The sequence below is a fragment of the Ambystoma mexicanum genome, chromosome 6p (genome assembly GCF_040938575.1).
Source record: "Ambystoma mexicanum isolate Mex_15411 chromosome 6p, UKY_AmexF1_1, whole genome shotgun sequence".
NCBI lineage: Eukaryota > Metazoa > Chordata > Amphibia > Caudata > Ambystomatidae > Ambystoma > Ambystoma mexicanum.
Window position 1 is genome coordinate 821363887 of NC_090935.1, and position 17759 is coordinate 821381645.

The window sequence follows — 17759 nt, forward strand, 5'->3', positions numbered from 1 at the left end:
GAAAAATGGAAATGACTGTACATTGGAAAGATGAAGAGGTGCAAGGCTTTGTCTCGAGGTGTACTTCCAGACCATTGGCTCTTGTCAAAACCCAGTGACAGGTTGTTGTAACCATAAAGTGTTATAGAGCGACAGGTGACCAATCCATCCCTCCTGTTGAAGAGGGGACGTGAAGAACCAAAACTGCAAAGGCCGTAAAAATGTACTGTCAAAACGAATTGGCCGGGAATTGAACCGAGGCTGACTTGAATGTTTCCTGAACTTGATAGTAGATATGTGATTTGTGTTTTAAAGTATGAGTGTGTGAGTGAAGGTTCCGATGTGGCACATTATACCAATGCATCCTGTCTAGAAATGTTCTAGTTCCAATCCTGGCAGGAATCGTGAAATCATGAAGGTGGTTATAGGATCCACTGGCCTCTACGGCCCAAACCAAATGTGTATTAAACCACACGATTACCAAACTTTAAAATACGTGGTCTGCCTAGAAATCATATAATGTTGGCTTTGCCGTCTTGCCAAACCACTTCCTTTGGTTAATCAGAGCAAACCAATGCTACCATTTGTGGACCCTCCCCATGCCACATATTAAGGGCCATGTGCTAGAGAAGATCTGCCGGGCCCTGTTTAAGGCTAGAGAACCACTCTAATCATTAGTACTACAATCGCCATGTTTGGCAAGCTCTCTATATTTGCTGCATTGGCCAAATAGGTCAAAGGCCCATAACTCACAGACCCCCATTTGGCTATTAATGAACAGGTGCATTTATATTTTACAGATTAGCAATCCTGATTGAGATGTTGTGGGGGCCCCAGATAATGAAACCATCTCTAGCCAGTTTGAAGATGTTTCTTGGTGAGGTAGCGGGTTAGGTAGAGCCACCGGTTCTTTTGATAAGCAGTTGATAAGCAGTTTCTTAACAGAGGTGGGTTCTGCATATTGGCAGTGGTTTTACAAATTAGCTAGTAGTTCTAATGCCTGTGATACGTGCTGTCACTGATGCCAGTGCGTCGATAGCCAGACCACACCGCAAGTAGTACATGAGACTGCTCTGCCCCGCCCCACAAGGCTTTCATTTGGACTATAGAAAGTAAGACGTATGGGGACATAGGCAAGTTGGGGAACTGTTTAAGGAGCGTGTAGACAACGTATGCATGGCACACAGGAGGGAGCAGAAGTTGGCCCTCGAGGGTCTGCCCTATTAGATACTCATGCACGCTGCTCCTTAGATGAGTTTCTGTGGTTGACGGTTTCTTCTACTGGATGCAGAGTGGCTGCTAGGTGGATGTCAAAGAATTGTGCCATGTGACAGAAATGTTCTACACTTACTTTTGTTTGTGTGTGTATTTGTATTGAGTGAAATTATTCAAATCCCATTTTCCTTGCTGATTAAATGAAACATATTCTCTTGGTATAGGCCGACGCATGTTTCATGTATTGAGCGCGGCATCGATGCCGATTTCAATAGTATGGCATGCTCCTATTGGTGTGATCATTCTGAAATGGGGCAGCTGGTGTCTGAAAGTGTGAGGGCCAGTGGGGAATACTTTTCTGGCCAGCGCTTTTCAACACTCGAGGTGGCGAGGAGTTCCTCTCCTGGGTTCGGTAGCTGAGAGCTGTGAGTTAAATACTGGTTTGATCTGGATGTATGAGCCACTTGAAAACACTGCTTCTAGCTGTAAGGCTGGCCCCCGTAGAAGCTATTTTATCATGTCATAATTTACATTAAAATGTCCCCCTCGCAATAATATTGGGTAGGAAGGTGCACTGCGTTGCCTTCTGTGAAGGACACAGCAGCTGTGGAGTAACTCGCACATATATCAACTTCCATGCCATAGGGATCGAAATTGGGATTTGTTGACCAGGAGCAAAAAGCAGCTGCTGGGTATCGGGCACAACCAGTTAGACAGGAACTATCGTCTAGGGATCTAGGAGCTAGTACAGAGTGGTCACCATATCTAACTTAGCCCAAGATGCAAACCTGTTGTCCATTTGATGTTATCCAATATGCTCCAGATGTCCCTTGGGTATGTTCTTTATTCTCCTTTTACATACATTCCCAAACATACACAGTTAATATCACATTGCTAGGTTTGTATGGCACCACTTGCCACTGGAGTCGAAAGTAACTCCTGGTTGCTGTTGGTTTCAAACTAGCCAGGCTCCCCTTGGCTACAACCAGGAGTTAAAACGCTCCCTGCTCCTGGCAAATGTGAACCCTGATACCATATAAGGCTGGTGTAGAGAAAACCCCCTTCAGTGGGCAAACTCGAAGGAATTGTCTTCTTTTCCAGCATCCTAGGATCCAGTTCCACGCGCGTAGTCCTACTAGGCAATTAGCAGGGGCACCCACTAGAGGGAGCTAGCCCGGCCACAGAGCAAACACTTTTTATCCTGACTTCTAGATCACTTCCAACAATGGTGTTGGCTGTATATTGAACTTGCCGGTACACGTGAGGTGGATCCCACCAAAACAAAGGCCACATTGTTTGCAGAACTGGCTATAAATGTAGCCAAAGCCCCAGTAGCTTTTATACTACATATACATATTAATGCTACACAATATTAGCCCCTGTTCTCGTGATCCAAAATCCAGCCTTGGTGACTAGTTAGTGGGAGGGAAAGAGTCGTTACGCCTGGAACTTGGTTCTCTTGGTCATTGACAGTGTGTAGATTTGGGGAGGGGTGGGGAGTCTGGATCAAATAGTATGCCAAGATCCTATACCTTTTCTGTCTGATTGGGGGCTGGTTTCAAGGATTAGCAGGTTTTCCTGCACTCTACAAAATGCTAAAGGCTCAGGCTGGTAATAATGGGGCCTTCGAAACAAGTGCTCAAGCTACATCTACACTGTGTTTTCAGAATAGGCATGCAGAATGCATTTGAATCCAGTGACTGTAACGGGAGGTCTTTACACACTCTACCATTACTGTCAAAGGCTGGTGTGGTCGCGGCTCCCGACGACCGGACGTGGAGACCTCTGCAGTGATGGATGACGTGGAGACGTCTTGCGATATTATCTGGCCCTACGGGTAATCTCTCGCTGTACATGGATCTGGGCTTGATTGGCACCCAGAACGCCTTGCGTGCTGTGTAGATCATCTGTTATTGACTTGTGTTGTCTTATGTTGTGAATATGAATATATATTATTTCCACGCAGTGTTCTAATAAATGGAAAGGGGAAGCTGTCCGAACTCTGGTTATTGTGCACTAGCAGAATACTCCATGTTTGGGCACTACTACTCTGAAGACTTTTTTGGCTCAGTTTTTCAGCTAAAACGGCAATCGGCAGGACACATTGAAAGAAATGATATTGTTCCTCCATTTCTCTTACCCACCGTCCTTTCTCCTACCCACTGATAGAAGGATGGCCCGTCTACTGCACTATACTCATTTTAAAGGTTTGCGTTTCGGAGGAAGACTTATTGGCAGACGCCATCCTGATCACTGAATTATTGTATCATTTTACATATGCATGTCTGAAAAGGTCCAGTCATAACCAAAAATGGTGCCAGGTAAATGCATACACTTAGGAAAAATATGCCTGGAGTGGGATTTCTATTGAAGGAATTGTGGGCTTCATTGTAGCTGGGAACGAGTACTTTCTCGATTTCTTTTCTCCCGATCTCCTCACGGGATTGGCATCTGCTATACCATGGGCTCTGCATTTAACAGGCGTCGCGGGGAGCGCAGCGGCCGAGTGCAGCCCGACGTCCGGCCAAAGTCTGGCCCGCCTGCATTGGTCCGCACGCAGTCCACGCTCTGTGGGAGTCCAGAAAACGGTACGGGTTTGTCACGTTTACTATTGTTGTCCTTAGCGCCCGCAAATACGCAGTTTCCTGATGGGTGGCATCATATGCAAGCGTTCCCCACAAGTGCTCCTCTTGATTTTCTACCCAGAGCTTGTCTAATTAATGCTCGGTCTTTAGTAGCTCATAATAGAAAATAGAAAATCACACACCGGACTTCTTATTTGTGACGGAGATGTGGTTCTCTGATTCATCTGGTCCGGATATAGTGCATATCCTTACCCCTGGTTATGCTAGGTTGCATGTAGATTGAAAAGATTAGGGAGAACATTGTGAACGCAGGTTCAAATAGCTGAGGGGCGGTCCCGGCTGGGCCCCCCACCCCCTTTGCAGCTCTTGCCCCTGCAGACAGAGGTAAAGCCTTTTTTTCTTTTTACACATACGAACACTTTTGAAATCAGTCGGGTAGTGGCTAGTCTTAAATCGGCCTCACCCCTTGATGAGATTCCCCTGCGGTTATTTAAACAGGCCCCCGCAAAAATTGTATGCTATTATTGCTGAAGCTATTAATTCCTCTCTGACTTTTGGACAGATTCTGGCCTTACTAAAGAGAGCTTTGGTGATTCCGCTGCTCAAGGAGCCATCATTGGATGCCTCTGTTTTCTCTAACTACCGCCTACAATCTCTGCTACCATTTCTGATAAAGGTGTTGGAGGCAGTAGTCACGCCTCAGCTGAGATCCTTTTTGGAAGGGCAGAATGTCCTTGACCCTTGCCAAATGGGTTTTCGTCCCATGATGGGGATCGAATCCGTTGTAGGAGCAGCACTGGACGATCTGACCATGATCAGGGATAGAGGTGGCACAGCAGGTCTTATTTTATTGGACCTGTCAGCTGCTTTCGATACCAATGATCATGGGATTCTCATATCTAGGCTACAGGGTACAGGGATAGCTGGGTCAGTGCTAGTGGTTTTGTGTTTTCTTGGATTCTCGAGTCCAATTGATTTCTCTTCAACCTTTCAGATCATCACCAACCGCGGTGACATGTGCGGTGATCACCAACCGCGGTGACATGTGCGGTGCCACAGGGTTCTGCCTTGTCCCTGTAACTTTTTAACGTTTACATCCAGTCCCTGGCATCACGTATTCGGTCTTTTGGGTTCCGGTTCTTTTCCTATGCAGACGACACAAAACCTCTGTTTAGGATAGACCTGAACCAATTAGAAACTGCTACCCAGTTGAAACTTTGTCTCGATGCTCTCAGGGTCTGGATGGAAACTAAGTAGTTAAGACTAAACGGTGGTAAGTCCGAGGTTCTGATTGTGGGCCCTGTTGGTGCATCAGCAAGCTGGACCTCTGATTTTTGGCGGCCGTCACTGGGGCCGCTGTCGACTCCCTTGGTGGTGGTCCGAGACCTTGGTGTAAAGATATCTTCCTCTTTAGCGATGGATAGCCAGATTAATTCTGTCTGTGGTGTCTGTGGTCTGGGCTTCCTCAAATTGAAGCAACTGAAAAAAGTTCTCCCCTTTATTCCTAAGGAGCTCCACGCTCAAGTTGTTACAGCCTGCCTTAATGGCAGTATTGAATACTGCAACGCCATTTACCTTTCTCAGCCTGCGTACCTAATTCACTGACTTCAGATTCTGCAGAATGTGGCTGTTCATTTAGTTAAAGACATTTCGTTTGGTCATTATGTAACTAAGGCTCGCCAATCTTTGTGTCGGCTACCTGTCTCAGCGCAAATTAAGTTCAAAGTCTCTTGTATTATCCATCCAGCTCTTAATAAGAAAGGCTGCCTGACCATTCAGAATAAAGTTCAACGCTACTGCCCAGGGTGGCCGCTTAGGTCTATGGAGGCCGCATGATTGTGTACACCCAGCTACTGTAAAGAGCAAGTGGGCGGCAGAGCTTTTTCTGTTGCAGGGCCGAAACTCTGGAATACCCTGCCGATAACACTGCGTCGTATTTTGGATTTCGAGTTGTTCAAACATGGATTAAAAACCTACCTGTTTGCGTGATTGACGTTTACTCTCCACGTCTAGCTTACTGTGCCACGATGCCTTTTGGTGATAGCGCACATTGTAAATATTTGATTGTGAGGGTTCTATCCATACTGCTGGTGGTAAGTGGTAATTATAATTATACATTTTTTTTTATAACACGCTTAATGCCGAAGAGGTTTCTAAGTGCGGACCTGGAATTGGAACCTGTTTTGCTTCCAAGACGAGCACATTGCCAATGAGCTACGCTACCCGTACTGACAGAAGTACAATACCGCCCATTACAGAAAAAGTATGATTACTGACAGTGTTATAATACCTCCACAGTTAAAATTACAGCCAGAGGTAAATTCAGGTAAATTAGCACCCGTTATCCCCTTTACAGACACAAAGTATTAAAATGGTTGTAGTTAACACCGGAAATAAATCGGGTATGAGCTGATCATAAACAGGGTAAAAATCTAAACTAGCTGCCACTTCCTGAATATTGGGCCAGGTGGGGTCACTGAGCACTTAGGTGACATAGGAGACGTGAGGAAATTCGGGCCCTATTCCGTAAATTGATTAATGCTATGGTTGACAGTATATTTACTGCGTGTGGTAAACCTTTACACACACACACACAAACACCAACACTCCGACCGACTCTAGGCTGTATTCCTTGGATTGGGTGTGTTTGACCGAATTTTGTTGATTGCGACAAACCTACTGCAATTTATCTGCTCGGGGCCCAATTTAAACGTGCATGCATTTTTAGTGTATATTTTTTTTTTTTGGCCCGTCTCAAATTTTAAGGAAGCAGGGGACACCCCTGCAGCCTTGAAATTGCAAAATATCAAACATCGGGAGCGGGGGACACCCCCGCAACCCTTGCTCCCCAGGGTTGGTATTTTGCAATATATGTGACCCGAAGGCCAAATCACCCATGCAAATCTTGAACAAATTGGTCATTAGGGCAAATGTTTAGGTCAGATAGGCTAATACCGTGTTTCTTTATCTCGAAAATGCTAACAATATGTTTTTCATGTTGTTTTGCCAACTACGGTCATTACCAATTATGTTCTTTTATTTAATGCCAACACTGATGATGGGTAATCGTCACCTGACCGTCTGGATTACCATCCAGTTGTCCAGTGGTAAATGCTGCTGGGCAGTATTTGTCGTACAATGCTCCCCAGGGCAGGTCCCGATTTAAGAAATGACACTGCAGATGTAAAGAATGCGCCTGGCTGATAGTGTGGCCTGTCCCTGATTCTAGTGACTGGTGAGCATTGACTCCCATCTGCACCAACCTTTCTGCTGATGGGAGTCAATACCCGTCCGTATCCCGCAGGAAAATGCACGGCGCATCCTTTGGCACCCGCCCCCTGTTTCTTACTAGTATACAAAGGTAAAGGTCAGCCATCTTCCCCAATCATTCTTACAAATGCTGGGTACGAAGCGTCTCGCTTGCGTCAGCAGTGACCTTTTTATTGTTCCCTATCAAGGCGGGTGGGGGCGGGGGTCTCTTTACTCTGTAATATAAAATGCGCGTAACTGCGAATTGATATTGCACGGCTGCATGCGACGTTTCAGTGCCATAGGAATATTGTGCGCTTTGTTCGATGTTCAAGGTCTCCAAACCTTGTTGTTTCTAGCACTGTGCCAAGGACACGACACTGTTCCAGATTTCTAAACAGCAGTCATGTCGCTGTAAACCTGCATATCACACTCGCGTGTCACGGTTTTAAAGCGCATCTGAAAAGCAATTACGAGTTTATTAGCTTACGAGTCAAAAGTGATCAATTGTATTTAAGGCCGGTAAATATTATGCGGCCCTTTATTGAATAGCGAGCTGGTCACCGAAACAAGAATGAAGGAGGGAGCGGAGGCGGGCATGTAAATGAATGAAGTCTTTTTTTTTTTAATCTGGTAGGTTCAGGGCTCTTTGCCCGACTCGGGTGCTGTAATGTCATCGTACACGTCAGTACAGCATCTGCTGCACGAGGGTAACACACGTGAACGGGAGCCTGGTGCACAGGCAGCCTAGGCTCTACCCCATATCCAGTCCATCAGCTGCACGAAGGTTCATGCTCCGATTCTCTTTCCACTGTGTGGCTCTTTGCGTTTTCTCAACGTCCCTGTGCGGGATGATCCGGCTCCCCTTCTCCTCCTCTGCATGTGAAGCCCAGCCTCAAGAGTTGGGCCTCTTGCCCGCTCTAGTTCTCAGAAGCTGTCTCGCCCATGCTCTGTCTGTGGACGGGGCACCCCTGGCCACACACCACTCTTTGCAGCTCTTTCTTTCAGCTCTTTGAATGACATCCAGGAGTTTGTGACCAAGAGGCAATGGCATACACACTGGCCTCTGGTGAGAGACCATTTGCTTTCTCAGAGTGAGAAACTGGGCTCTGCTAGCAGGCCTTCCCAATCATCGGGAAAGGGTGGATTAACTCATCCATTGGGATTTACAGCAGAGTGTGACATATGCTTAACACCATAGCGCTTTGTAGGCGACCAGGCCCACAGGCCTAAGCATACTAGTCCTGATGCCGAAGTCTAAAGACATGTAGGGTACTGGTTGATCTGAGAACCCTTATTAAACTAATGTGGATCAAACAAGAGTCCTTACTTGCCTAGTGGCATAATATTAATGGCTGTCCATCAAGGTTTATTCCAGGTCCAGCTCCACTGGGAACGCCAACAAGGCCCTGGGGAGGCTTTTCTCGGAGGGACCTTCCTCTAACCAAGTGACCCTGTTCTGGTAGACTAGAGACTGTGGCCAAGTTTGTGAGTCTGGCGGTAATGTCGGCAAGGTTGATTGGAGAGGGGTGAAGTGGCATTAACAGCTGTGCCATATTTTCAGTAAACCATTGCTGGTGGGTTTGTTCCTCTCATGGTAGTAAACGTATGTTTTTTTTCCACTAGCCACTACACCGCTCCTGGAGCATCAGGACAACCATCCAACGGCTTTATAGCTGAAAGAAAGAGCCGTGGTGAGAGGGGACAACCCTGACATGTCCCCCGCACCAAAGGGAAAACATGGGAAGAGACCCCATTAACCGAGAAAATTGCCTGCAGCAGTTTGGCACAAAGTAAAAACTTATCAAAGCCCATCATCGACAAAACAGTCCATAAGAAGTCCCAAGAGTATGAGTCAAATGTTTTCTAAGTCCATTGCCACTACGGCCAGAGAGTCCTCGAGCTGCTGGCCATATGTAGGGCGACATGTAATCGACGGATGTTAAGATGATTGGCTTGGTCTGGTAGAAAACCCCCCTGGTCCAGGTGGGCCAATGAGGGCAGTATAGCCATCAATCGTAATGCTCGAATTTTAGCAAGCACCTTCGCCTCGGCATTATTAAGCAAAATAGGCCTACGGAGGAGGCACATTCATCAGGCAAGTTAATAATAGTAGCTTACCGCAAATCTGGGGGGAAGCACCCTGTTATCTTTACTCGCCTGAAACATTGAGAGCATTTGACCAGTTCACTTTATTGCCCAGCTTCTTCCACAGATCAGCTGGGAAGCCATTGGGCCCCAGGGATTTGCCAGATTGTCGAGCAGCAAGAGCAGCTGATAACTCATCTTCCATGAAATACTCCTTTTGCTGAAAGGAAATAGTACGCAAAGGGACCTCTTCTAGGATGTCCGAGTACTCGGGCATGAGCAGATCAGACAACACTGCATATAGCTGACTATAATAGTCTGCAAAGGTTTCACAGATTTCTAAATCATCATTTCTCAGTTCACCCTCAGCTGATTTAATTGCATGGACATAGCTCAGGAGTTTTTCTTGCCTCTTCAACCATGCTTACATCTTCCCAGGTTATCTCTGGTCCCATACAAGCATGCCAGGGATGCCAGATAGGATTGATGAGCTGTATCAACCACACAGGTGTGGTAAGAGTTTCAAACCTGCAATAACAATCTTTGTGTCTCTGCGGAATGATCAGCAGTTAATCTGGCATCCAACCGGGCCAGCTCTAGCTCAGTGTCTGTAGGTTTCGAGGGGATTGACTCCTCCGACGTATTCCATATCTATGACAGTAATCACCACAGCTGTGCTGCTTTGGAAAATCTTTCGGCGTCTGCGTCCTGCGTCGATGGCATCGATATGCCGTCCTCGAGGGCCTCCGACGAGCCGACATCACCGTATGTCATAAGTAGGACGCACGACGCCCCTAGCCTCAGTTCTGTTTTTTCCGCGAACGTGTTCGCTTCAGAGATCTCGGCGTGCCTCGATTCTACTGAATCCTGTTCTTTTGGTTCTTCAAACCTGTTTCTTCATTGCTCGGATACGCATGACGCTTGCCTCTGGTGCCTCGGGGAGGACCATGATACGGACGACTGTGTCGACTGCCAATCGGTCACTTCAAAGGCCTTGCGGGAGCATAGGAAGACGCTGTCGGTCGGTAAGGTGGCCAATCCCCAGAAGTCGCGTTCCACTGGTCTTTCGACGGACGATTCGAGGTGCGACTCTCCGCATCGTTGTCGTGAGTCTGGGGGTTCTCGGTCTGGGAGTCGGTCCCGCCATTCCTCTGCCTCTTCGAGGCACTCCAGGAAGGCACTCCCAACAAGCATGCCACTCCTGAGGAATGGGATTCGTTCCGAAAGGAGATGTTGGTGATTTTTCAATCGCAGGGCTCTGGTCCGGCCGTTCCGTCTGAGGACGCCGGTCGAGGCTGTGCTAGAGACACCGCTCGTCCGCCTTCGGGCACGAGCAGTCGTCGTGACCACCGGGCACCTTCGAGGTCCCGGTCGGACAAAGATGGTCGCTCTAGGCATGCCCGTTCCAGGTCCCGGTCCTAGACGCCATCGAGACCGCGAGACTCTGTGAAGTCTTCGAAGAAGACATTGACGCCGGCGGCGCCGAGGTAGTCGACGGACTCTCTCGAGGCCCCGCCTCCGAGGAAGTCGTCGACACCATCAGCACCCAGGCGGTCGAAAGACCCGCTCGGGGCTCCGCCCTCGAGGCCTGTGTCAATGCCGTCGAAGCTGTCGGCGCCGCGCTCGACGTAGATGCCCATTCCGTCGACGCCCTCAACGCCTTTCGAGGCAGCCTTGTCGGAGGTACCCCGTGGCACGGTGGCACCCCCCAGAAAGGCGATGGCTATGGCTAAACATGTCTTTGTGCCTTTTTCTGTACCCTCTTTCCAGCCTCTGGGTTATATTTCTGAGGTGGATGAGGGGTCTGAGGAAGGTGAGGTTCCGGCATTGGTTCCTGATAACATTGTTTCTGGTCAGTCAACTTGAGGACCTGCGTCAGTCGCTGTACGGCGCCAGTGGTCTAGACACCTCTCCGGAGGTGGAGTTTGGTAGGCCGGAGCCTGGTACGCATGCCGAATCTTCATATCGGCGCCTCATGTCGAGGGTCACTGAGTACCTGGGTTAGTCTGCCCCCCCCTGGGGATTTTCAGCAGGATGACCTGACTGATATCTTGGACCAAGGTCCTCCAACTGACCCGGTGCTGCCATTCCATATGGCTTTGCAGAGAAGGGTCGCTGCGGCTTGGACTTCTCCGGAGAGTCTCCTGGCAGTGAGCAAGTCCTTGCCGAAGAAATATCGCCCATCAGTGGCGACCCCTGCTACTTGACAATGCACCCTACTCCGGAGAGTTTGGTGGTGCAGGCTGCTACGGCCACCGAAAAACAGGCGTTGTATCCTACCATCCCTCCTGATAGGGACGACAAACATTTTAACGGCTGGGCGAAGGTGTTTTCTTCTGGGAGTATGGCGCTTCAGGCTGCCAACTCCGTTTGTGCCTTGTCTCGTTTCACGCATACTCTGTGGAACTGCATTTCCTTAGCGGCTGATCATATCCCCGAAGGGGAGGAACGGGATGGTTTCCTTGCTATCATACAGGATGGCAAGGACGCCATGTGTGAATCCGTTCAGTCGGATCTGGACATGGTTGATTGCGTCAGCCGGTCCATGGCGGTGAGCAACGTAATGCGCAGGTTTGCCTGGTTGCGGAAGTGGGGGATTGCTCCAGATGTGCAAACCCGGCTTCTCAACATGCCCTTTGATGGTGAACATCTTTTTGGCAGCAAGGCTGACGAGAGTCTTGAGAGGTTGCAGACCTCGAAAGCTGCAGCAAAGTCGTTGGGCGCTGCAGTCCGCCAACCTCCGCCTTTTCGTCCTAGGGGACAGCAATGGATGGGAGGTTCCTTTCGTTATTACTCATCCTTTAGTAGAGCAAGAGGAGCTGCAAGTCAAAGGGGCAACCGTAGGAGTGCCAGAGGTGGAAAACAAGGTACTCGAGGTGCCAAGGCCACGCGAGCAGGTGCCTCTTTGCCCTCAGGCACTGCCGCAGCCCTTTCAGCTCAGTCATGAGGCCCATGCTTCGCCGGTTGGGGGAGGGCTGGCGCAGCATCTTATAGAATGGCGTGCCATTACTTCAGATGTGTGGGTTCTGGAGATCATAACCCACGGCTACTGTCTTCCTTTCCGGCAAAAGACTCACGACATTCCACCAGGGAATCTCTCTTTGAAGAGTCCGGATCCGCTCCTTGCACAGGAAATGCAATCCCTGCTGGAGAAAGGTGCCTTATAACTGGTGCCTGTAGTGGGTAGGAACAAGGGATGGTATTCCCCTTATTTTTTGATTTCGAAGAAAGACTGGGGATTGAGACCCATCATGGATTTGCGCGGTTTGAACAAACTCCTTCGGAAGGACAAGTTCAAGATGGTTACTCTCTCTCAAGTCCTCCAGGCCCTTCAACTTCAGGACTGGTTGGTGTCTCTAGACCTCAAGGACGCTTATTTTCATGTGCCAATCCATCCCAAGCACAAAAAGTACCTGAGGTTTGCGGTTGGCGACTCGCACTTTCAGTTTCGGGTCCTGCCGTTCGGATTGACCTCCGCCCCGAGGGTCTTCACCAAGCTCATGGTGGTGGTGGCAGTGTATCTCAGGAAAGGGGGGATTCACATCTACCCCTACCTGGACGATTGGTTGATCAGGGCGTGCTCTCCCGAGCAAGTCCTGGATCATCTGTCCCTCACCTGCCACTCCCTTCACAAGGTGGGCTTAACCCTCAACTTAAAGAAGTCCCACTTGACGCCAACTCAGCGGCTCCAGTACATCGGAGCAGTGCTCGACACGTCCCTGGGGCAGTGTTTTCCTCCCCAGGTGAGGGCTCATCACATTCAGCAGATGGTGCACAAGTTTCAACATGCCCAGAGTCTCCCAGCGTTCGAGTTCTTGAGGTTGCTCGGCCTCATGGCATCCTGCATTCTCCTGGTGCCAGAGGCCAGGTTGCGGATGAGATCTCTGCAATGGGCTCTCAAACTCCAGTTGTCGCAGTCCTCCGGCAGGATGTCGGACCCCGTTCAGGTGCCGCCCTCGGTCGCCCAGGACCTTCTGTGGTGGGCTGTCGAAGGTAATCTGATGAGGGGGGCTCTTTTTTGGCTAACCTGGCCGGAGGTGACGATCGTGACGGACGCATCCCTCACGGGATGGGGAGCTCATGCCAACGAGTGACATTCAGCGGTCGTTGGTCTCCGTCGGAGTCCAGGCTACATATCAATCTTTTGGAGCTGAGGGCCATCAGGCTTGCCCTGAATGCTTTTCTGCCGATTGTGCGAGGAAAGAAATGTCCTGATCCTGACAGACAGCACAGTAGCCATGCACTACCTCAACAAAAACGGGGGGGGGGGCAGAGTCACTTCCTCTGTTCAGGGAGGCGATGCAGCTCTGGTTCTGGACCATCCAGCAGGGAATTTCGATCTCGGCAGTTCATTTGGCCTTAGACGAAAACGAGACGGCGGACGCTCTGAGCAGGCAGAGCGCGATCTCTCACGAGTGGGAGTTGGCTCAGGAGATTCTCCTGGAGATCTTCGCCCTTTGGGGGACCCCTCAAGTGGATCTCTTTGCCTCCAGTGTCAACCGGAAGGGCGAAAGGTTCTGCTTGCGGGAATTTCCTGCAAGAGGAGCCTTAGGAGACGCGTTCGTGGTGGAGTGGTCCTTCCCACTGCTGTATGCGTTTCCTCCAGTCCCAGTCATCCTGCACATGCTGCGGAGGTTATGGAGGTTCGGTTCCAGGATGATCCTCATTGCTCCGGCATGGGCTCGGAGGACGTGGTACTCAGACCTACTCGACTTGTCCATCTGCCCTCTACGTCGTCTTCCCTACCAAGACGATCTGCTCTCACGGGAGGGGGGTCAGATTCTCCATCCAGAGGTCAGATCCCTCAACCTTCACGCTTGGCTTCTGAAAGGTTGAGGTATAAGGATTGGGACCTCCCTGAGGACGTGATGGAGGTGTTGCTTTCGGCCAGACGGCCAGCAACAAAGTCCCTGTACCGTTGCCATTGGAGAAAGTTCTGCGACTGGTGCAGGGTTAAGAATGTGGATCCTTTTTCATGTGACATTCCTGTGGTTCTGTCTTTTTTGCTTTCTTTAGCCCACATGGGCTTGCAAGTGGGTACCATTAAAGGTTACCTGGCGGCGCTGTCCATATTTAAGCGCTCGTCTGAGGAGTGTTCTTATTTTAAAATTCCTTTAATTTCTCAGTTTCTAAAAGGGCTCACTAATGTGTTCCCTCCGTCACCTTTCCAGGTGCCCGGTTGGGATTTGAACCTTGTTCTCAAATTCTAATGGGTGCTCCATTTGAGCCTTTACATTCTTGCCCTTTGAGACTGTTAACTCTTAAAACTGTATTTTTAGTTGCGGTCACTTCTGCTCACAGAGTGAGTGAGTTACAGGCACTTTCAGTTAAGCCACCCTTCACTGTGTTTCATAAGGACAGGGTTGTCCTTAGAGTTCGTCCTTCCTTTCTTCCGAAGGTGGTGTCGGAATTTCATTTAGGCCAGAAGGTTATTCTTCCGGCATTTTATCCTCCTCCACATCCTGGTAAGGAAGAAGCGAGGCTCCATAGGTTGGATCCTAGGAGAGCTTTAAGCTTTTACATTTCTAGCATGTCCCGGGTCAGAGTGAACGATCAGCTCTTTATTGGTTACGCTGGAAGGCGTTTGGGACAAGCTGTTACTAAACAGACTTTGTCTAGATGGATTATCTTGGCAATCTCTGAATGTTACCGCTTGGCGGGTAAGGACCCTCCGGTAGGCTTACGGGCCCATTCCACTAGGGGTATGGCTGCCTCTACTGCCCTGCAGAGGGGTGTTCCTATTCGTAACATCTGTGATGCAGCCACTTGGGCTTCGGTCCATACTTTTATACGTCACTACTCCCTTGATTCTATCCATGGGCAGGATCTGGCCTTTGGCAAGGCGGCCCTTTACTCTGCCATTTAATTGGGCATTCTAAATTTTTGTATTCTAAATTATTTTCCCACCTCCTTACGTTGGTACTGCGTTGGGAGTCTGTCATAGATATGGAATACGTCGGAGGACCCAATCCCCTCGAAGAACAAGTTACTCTCTTCCCTGGTAACGTTCTTTCGATGGGATGGTCCGACGACGTATTCCATATTGCTCCCTCCTTGCCTACCCTGCTACAGAATTTCTTAAGCGATTGCAACTTACGTTTCCGCAAGGCTTTCTGTGGTCATACTGGCAGTAGATTAGTGCCACACGTTCTGGGAAAAAAACTACAACTGAGGCTATGGGCGTCGTGCGTCCTACTTAAACATCCAGTGACATCGGTTCGACGGAGGCCCTCCAGGACGGTGTATCGACGTCATCGACGCAGACGCCGAAAGATTTTCCGAAGCAGCACAGCTGTGGTGATTACTGTCATAGATCTGGAATACGTCGTCGGACCATCCCATCGAAAGAACGTTACCAGGTAAGAGAGTAACTTGTTCTTCTGTTGCCTACCCTTTTGCGGTGCAGTAAGGGCTGAGATAGCCTTTCCATGGATCAGTTTTAAACACCTGCCCCCCCCCCAGAGTATCAGGGAGTCATCCATAGACTGTTGTTTTAACTGATAATATTCAGTAGTTTTATTTGTGAGTTGCTCCATGATCTCAGGGTAACCCAAATAATTTGGGCAACAAGCAGCGCTGGTTAATGTCCATGGCTGACCTAGGATTAAGGACAGCGGGGAGTGATCTGAGATGCCCAGAGGAAGATAATTCATATATGAAACCGGAATAAGGTCAGTATAGGGCATGAACAAAACAATCAATTTGTGACAAGGAGGCGTGTACCCCTGAGTTGCTGGTGCTAAAGTGTTCGCTATCCATCCACCAAGCCAGTGGAGCTCAAAGACAGTTGAGAAGTAAACTCTGGTCGCTGAATGAGTACAATGATCCCAGGCCTGTTCCACATCATTGAGGTCACGACCCACCACGCACCAGTTAACATTATCGATTCTGCAATTCCAACAGTAAATCAACATAGGCTGGGTGGGAGCATAATCATTAGGCAACCCCACAATTTAATCCTTGAGCAAACCAATAATAATGGATATCTACTTCTATCAGTGATTACTGTCTTGAGTACAATGGGGTGTTTGCGCAATATGATCATAACACCCCTAAAGCTTCTTGCAAATCCTGCTTGGAACTGTTGTGACATACCTACCACCCCCTTCCAGCTACCAGTACCCTGGCCACACGCCCAAAGAGCCCCACCGGCAGATTCCACTTCTGCAAAAAATCTGGATTGCATAATGGACTTGGAGCTATCCCTCTCCCAACATAACAACTCCATGTCCAGAACATGCAACTTCTACTTACGCATTCCTAAGGCAAATCTTCCCTTACCTATCCTACCCCCATAGACTCTCTGCAATACTTGCCATTATTTTCTCCCGCTTAGTCTATGCCAACTCCCTCAATCTAGGTGTCCCAGCACATCAGCTCAGGAAACTTCAACAAATCCCAAACTCTGGTCAGAGATCCCTGGCTCCATATCAGCCGACAGGCCACCTTTAAAGCCATGTACATCACATCACTCACCACCCCGGACCAGAGTTCCTCCAGGACAAGATCACTCTGTACTATCCGACCAATTCTCTCTGATCAGCCTCGGCACTCCTTCTCGTAATCTCCCCAACAACTCCACCAAAATGGGAGAATCGCTGCCTTCCCTATCCAAGCCCCCTCCATCTGGAACCTCCTTCCACTAGACATCAGCCACAACAAACCCTACCTTGCCTTCAGAAAGGACTTAAAAGTGGCTATTTCCAGTATGGTCCTGAAGCATATAGTGGAAGTGAGTCCCTCGCCCATCTCCATCTTATCACTCTTCCAGCCACACCTTCGTTCCTGTCCGATCTAGTTCACTCTGAAAGGTGTAGCATAACATGGATCAGCCAGGCCGCCTGCATCCCCCTAATCAACTACAGTGCAAAACTCCTCAGGGAAATGAGCTGACACTGCAGTCGGTGCCGCCCGTTATTGCGGCAGACCGCCTCGCAAATTGGCAACCACAAATCACTCTCCACACAACTCAATCATCCACCAACATGCTAGGCTATTGCTAATGTTGCTAATACTTAACTGCTAGGGGTATGAAATGCATCACACTCAGCTGGGTTGCAGGGGGTAGGAAATGTATTGCTCAGAGATGTTTTGTGAGGGATAGGAAATGCGTTACACTTAGATGGATTGCTGGGGGTAGGAAATTTAGTGCACTTAGATGGTGTGTGAGGGATAGTATATGTGTTTGATTTAGATGGATTGTTGGGGAGTTGGAAATGCCTTGCACTTAGATGGATTGCTCGTGGCAGGCATGGCGTTACACTCCGATGGATTGCTGGGGGTAGGAACTGTATTGCACTTAGATGGTTTTGTGAGGGATAGGAAATGTGTTAAGCCTAGGGGGGTTGTTGGGGAAGCAAATGCCTCAGCAGCATTTGGGGGTAGAAAATATGTTTCACTTAGATTGTCGGGGGTAGGAAAAGTGTCACACTCAGATGGATTGTGGGGGTGGTAGAAATATAATATAGTTAGATGGTTTGTGAGGGATAGGAAATATGTTAAACTTAGATGGAGGGTAGGTGGTAGGGAATGTGATACACCTAGATGTATTGTTGGTGGTAGGAAAGCATTACTCTTAGATTGTTTGTGAGTGGACTTGCACTTAGAGGGACTGTCGGGGGTAGGAAATGTGTCATACTTGGA